Source organism: Rhopalosiphum maidis, chromosome 1, assembly GCF_003676215.2.
Source record: "Rhopalosiphum maidis isolate BTI-1 chromosome 1, ASM367621v3, whole genome shotgun sequence".
Lineage (NCBI taxonomy): Eukaryota > Metazoa > Arthropoda > Insecta > Hemiptera > Aphididae > Rhopalosiphum > Rhopalosiphum maidis.
The window spans coordinates 59023482-59029481 of record NC_040877.1 but is presented as its reverse complement, the minus strand read 5'-3'; the positions used below and the strand labels follow the sequence as shown (position 1 = coordinate 59029481).

The window sequence follows — 6000 nt, the reverse complement described above, 5'->3', positions numbered from 1 at the left end:
GTCTGCAAGCCTACTGTCGACGACGCGACGGCCAGTGTGTAGCGGGTTTTTTTTTTAATTCAAATTTTTTTATTATTGTTATTATTATTATTATTATTATTAATATAACCATTATTTTATCGTCGTCGTTGTTTTAGATGTTATTGTAGTAGTTGTTGTTATTGTCGTTTTTCTATTATTATTATTATTATTATTATTATCATCATTATCGTCATCGTTATACTGTTGTATTATCATAATTCGATCGGCCGACGACAAACACCTGACCGCTGCTGCAAGTTGTCGTCGTCGCCGTCGTCGTCGTTTTTTCGTATGAGTTTTTGTTTTTTTAAATAATTATTTTTGTCCGTTCTGCTTATTCGCGCACGATTCGCACACGTTATCGTAACGAAATCGTATTCGACGTACGCGACCTGCATAATATCGTTTTACTGCCGTGCCTATCATCACCGTCTTCCGCGACCGTTGGACAACAGTGCTCGGAACATCGTCGACAAAACGGATTGCAGGCCGACATGGTGGTGCGGCCGCGGCCCGCAACGGATTGCGACGGATGTGTGCGGGCGGTGCGTGCACCGTCGTCGGCGCGGCACTGAGACAAAAGGTCCAACGACGATTGCCAGGTAAAAACCGCACGACGGACAGGTATAAACGCCGTCGTCAACGCTTCGGCCGACGAACGCCGAGCATTCGCGGCCCGGTGAATCTCGTACGGCGATGCATAATATTATTGTGTATATTATTATTTCATATACAGTTATCGTATTTTTTACGTATTTTATTTTTGTCGTCATCACTGTAGATAATTCGGTTTTCGTGGCGCATATCAATATATTATTATTAAACATTGTTTCCATCGATTTGTCACCGTACCGTCCACCGGGTGTCGAGCGACGTACGTTTATAAGATAGAATATTTCGCACGGGCATTATTATACCTGTTGTAGGCACAAGTGCAAAACGGACGGGTTAAATGCCATATCATTGTCATATATATTTACGCGAAAACGCGAGTCGGCCACCGCGCTATATTGTGCTCATACGCGAAAATAGAATATTATAATATATTATTGTAAGCATATTCATCGCTGTGACAACGTGTAATGTCGAAAGTATTCTTTTGGAAAGGTCACGAAACACAGTGGTCTCCGAGTAGTTTGACCTTTGATTTTTGTTGAAACGACAAAAGTTTACACTAAACGCACGATAATCGCTCACGGAAAAGGTACTCATTTTCCGCCTGTCGGTGCACGGTATATAAAGTACGTAGGTATATTATATATATACATATATTATAGTAATATAATGGCATATATAAACGTTGTAGGTCTGCTGTTGTACTCACGATATTTTTGCAAGTATAAAATTACACATTATAGACTTATATTAAATATAGGCAGGTAACGAGATTTCGTTTTTACTTTTTATCCGTTTCACCTGGCAAGCTTCTAATATCGTTGCTATGGTGACGTACGATGTGCAGTGCGTTGATTGAAGAGAGGATATTCCATTATGGTCGCCAGTACTTGCGATCACCGCGATGGGGTGGATGTGGCCAACGGTGGTGTTGTAATAACAAGTTAAACGATTTCACGGTGTAATTTCACACGGAGCACTACTTGTAGACGCATAATATGCATGAAAATACGACAAACGCCGTTTTTCCCGGGAAATGCACTCTTAGCTTGTCCGGGATAAATGTTCCGCGTAAATGCACGGACAAATTTCCTTCATTGGATTATGCAAATCTCTTGCTTTTGGCGTGTCCGCGTCACTGTGAATGTGAGCACATAAACAAACACCGGGAATTACTACGACTGGTGTAGCTTAAAAAAAAAAAAAACGACACAATAATAATAATAATAATGAGAAGTTGCTCCTTTTAAACCACTCGTTTTATTTGGACATGCTAAACCTGTTAAATTTTATAAAATTATGTTATAACATCTGTTGCTTAATTTTTTATTATATTTCCAATATTATACTGAAATAGTTTATATCATTTCCAATGCTTACCAACACTAATAATTTCTATTCAGTATGTACGATATTTTAAAATGAATGGTACTTACTGATTTCTGTCTACACCTTTGACCTAGATATGTATTACGGTTGCGTTTCCAACCAACATAAAACCAAAAACCCTATGCTAATATTATTTGCTAAACGAAACAATAGTGGTGTGGTATATAGTGTTTAAACCAAAAGCTTGTTTCACTAGTTACACTGGCAGTCTGGTAAAGAAATCGTGCGGAAACGTGATTTGTATCAGTTTCTCGTATTATTATTATTATTAGTTTTTTTTTTCTACAAAGAGTTTGGCTGTTTAAAAATATTAAAATGTCACTGAAATCGTAAATCTCAAGGTTTTTTTTTTTTTTAACAAATTCGTAGGATAATGCCTTCGAGAACCATTAATCATTATGTAGACAAGAGTTATAGACATTATAAGCACAAAATAATTTAGGGTTTTAATTTCACAGTTATATTTGACAAAACCTACTGTAACGGCATATAATTAAACGATTGTTAAAAATAAAAATTAAAAGCTGTAGAATTATAAAGGGGTTATAAAAACTATAAGTTATCGTATCCTATTTGAACTTTAAATAACAAAAAAAGCGTAAGTAAATTTTATGTGAATAGGAAAAAACACGAATGTGTTTCTTTAGTACTGATGTATTCTTATTTTTTTTGGCTGTTCGATTTTATAAGTTCGCATGTCCTGCATAAATAAATAAAATAAAATTGAAACCGAAGCATTAATAATCATTGAACAACCGGTGTTTTCCAGTGATGAGGTTACCTTTTTTAGTGCTGAACTGTCAGTCTTCAGATGTATAGTAGGTACCCACACATACTAAACATAATTTATTTAACGATATAATATATTATACATACATTCCATGCATAACACAGTGAAATGGCGTTTAATAACAATAGAACCTAAGTATGTATTTTGGCATTTTTGATTTTTACTATTTCTAGTTTTAACTTTTTTTTACGAAGAGGGTAAAAGTGCCCCTGGGGTTCTAAAAAGTCAACACGTGGCCTATACTGTAGAAGACGACAGGGATCGATACGGGTACGACGAAAATGGCAAAGGTCAATCGCGCTTTTGTTTCTTATAAACTAGACGAAATATTTTGTACATTAATTAAGTCAAAAATATACTTTTGTCTTGTCATAATGCTATAGCATCATGGCCGTTTGACTTTTGTTAAAGAAAATTACAAAAATTTATTCAATTGAAAAACAAATTCTGCTTTTTTTTATATAACGAAATACGCTTCATGGAATCATGATTAAAAGTGACCAGTTTTGAATAATATTTTGTTAACGCGTGTATTAAGTATTATGACTTATTAGTAATATGATAGATTTTTACAAGAATGGATCGTCAACTTTTTTATAATACAATGACTGCGACAGTATGAGATTTTAATTCATTTTTAAATTGTCTTGTAATGTGTGTACAACATCATAGGATAAAATAATATTATTTTAGAATGCAACCAGCTTTAGAATTTTATTGACACAACTTGTGGGTTCACTAGATTCTTGTAGTCCGTTTATTATTCTTTTACGATAACAAGACAATAATTTGACATTATTCCTCTCTTTATAGTAAACATATAAACGAAATAATAATAGCATGAATAAATAAAACTTATATTCATTATTTCATCAATATTTTGTTAAATAAATATTTGTATTTTATATTATTACTAGGGGTCACTGCCCCATGATCACTTCACTTGCCTAACTGAGAGTTTATAACTTTATATAAATCTAAATGAAAAATAATATAAATATTATATAAATTATAATAACATTTATTTATTGGTTGTCATGGTAATCATTTGATGTAACTTGTACTCTGTACCGGATTATTTATTATTTTGTGTTGAAAATAATTTGTTTTTAATTTTATGTAAAGTAAAATTTCATACCAATACGTTGCAATAAAGATAAAATAGAATTATCAGAAAACTTAAAATTTAAAAGTTCAAGAATAAAACTTTAAAGTATAAAAGCGAATAAATTACATTAAATGAAACTAATAATTGTTTACTAAATTATAACTGACAATCTTAAATAACATGTACAGAACTTTTGACTATAATGGAATCGATAAATTTTAATTTGTTTGTGGAGAAAAAATGTTAGTAAAAATATTAAATAAAATGTTTTACACACCAAATCCATGTTACCATAAAATGAGTTAAAAATAATAGAATCGCATGATTAAAAAAAAAACGAGAGCAAAATTTGCGTGTTTTTTCCAGTTTTTATGTTTTTCATTGTATCTAATTTAAATAAATTAAGCTAAATTATTGCTTTAAAACTAGTGTTTCTACAGTTATGTATTTTATATTGTGTTTGAAAACATTCATAGGTATGGATAAGTACAAACCAAAGTTAAAATATATAGTATAGTATCATAAATAGAAAATAATTATTCTGGTGGTTGGTATATTAATTATTAATATTACTTGGTATTAACTCTAAAATGAACACAAAATATCAAATATATTTTTAAACATACGATTTACATGAACCTAATATATGATAATAAATAAATAAATACACGCCTACAAAAAAATAAAGTTATAAGTGTATGCAATAATAGGTCATTATAATTTTAATTCAATCGTAACATTGTAAGCATAATTTCTACAATTTTACTCTATCATACATTTTTAATCATATTAGTTATTTATTAAACAAGGAAATGATATAAAGATTGTAATATAACTCCATAAACTAAAGATCACTAAAATACTTAAATTACTGTTTTAACCGTGTATTTTTTTTTATCAAAAATATTTTTTTTAAATAAGTATTTCGTATTTATTTTAAGTATTTTTACTGTACACTAAGTGTTAAGGATTAAAATACTAAAGATACTCGTTTCACTATGTTCATTTTGGCACAATGTAGTGTTGTAAATTACTTTTGAAAGTAATAATCAAAATCTGAAAAATATTCTAAGTGTAACGTAATAATTATATTATAATAATTAAATTTCATTTTTAAATCTCGAGTATTAATACTCGAGTAATAACAATTTTTATGATTTTTTCATATACTTTGATGAAATCTTATAGTTATATCAACAATCAATATACAAAAATAATGTGCAGTAAAATAAATATTACACATCTTTATAAAACAAACAAATATAATTTATGAAAATATACCTTCAGAATTTAATCTGAAAGAAATTTTAAAAGAATATTATCAATATAAGTAAAAATAAATTTTAGATACAACAAATTTTCGTACTTTTTATACCATTTCATTATACAATATATCTAATAGCATATTTTCCAATATTCGCAATATTATCAAAATGTAACTTGAAATTTTAATAATTCCTTATCAAAGCACATGATAAATGCGTAAAGCTCTTTCAATTAAGATTTTATAAAAGTTTTCCATGTACCATCAAATAAATAATATTAGATCAAATAAAAAAAACACACTATTAAACCAACTCAACTTATTATTACTAAGTATAAAATGTACCTTGAAAATGTATAATTAAATATATTTGATGAATACTTTATAATACCTAGTCCAAAAGGCTTAAGAACTTTATAACAGTATGTGTTCAATTCATTTTTCATTTCAGCCCTGCTTTGAAAATTTCATTTGAAACGTTAAGAAACTAAATCTAACAGATATATCTAGGCATTAAACAATTTAGTTAATTTAATTTAATTTATATTTCCTATTAAATTTACTATGTTCAATAATAATACAGACAAATCTAAATAAAATATATAAACTCTTTAAATAATGTTATATTTGTAATTATTTTATTTTAAACGGATTTAAATAACTTAACCATTATAGAACCTTACACTAAAAAAATTAAAGAATTAAAAGTAGACCGTCTGAGCTATTATATTATATTATGGTCAAAATTAAATTCTTCCCTATACATTAATATATATTTATATACAATATGAATTTGTTAAATACGTAATAATA

At 29.0% G+C, this 6000-nt stretch overlaps 1 protein-coding gene across 2 annotated transcripts in view; it reads left to right on the top strand.

Moving 5' to 3' along the window:
• LOC113550032 (potassium voltage-gated channel protein Shab) overlaps window positions 1–6000 on the top strand; it is a 49067-nt gene continuing 43067 nt past the window's right edge. For both annotated transcript variants that reach the window (XM_026951629.1, XM_026951628.1), the window contains exon 1: window positions 1–623. The gene's annotated coding sequence lies outside the window, so the exon portion shown is untranslated. The remainder of the gene's footprint in view (window positions 624–6000) is intronic.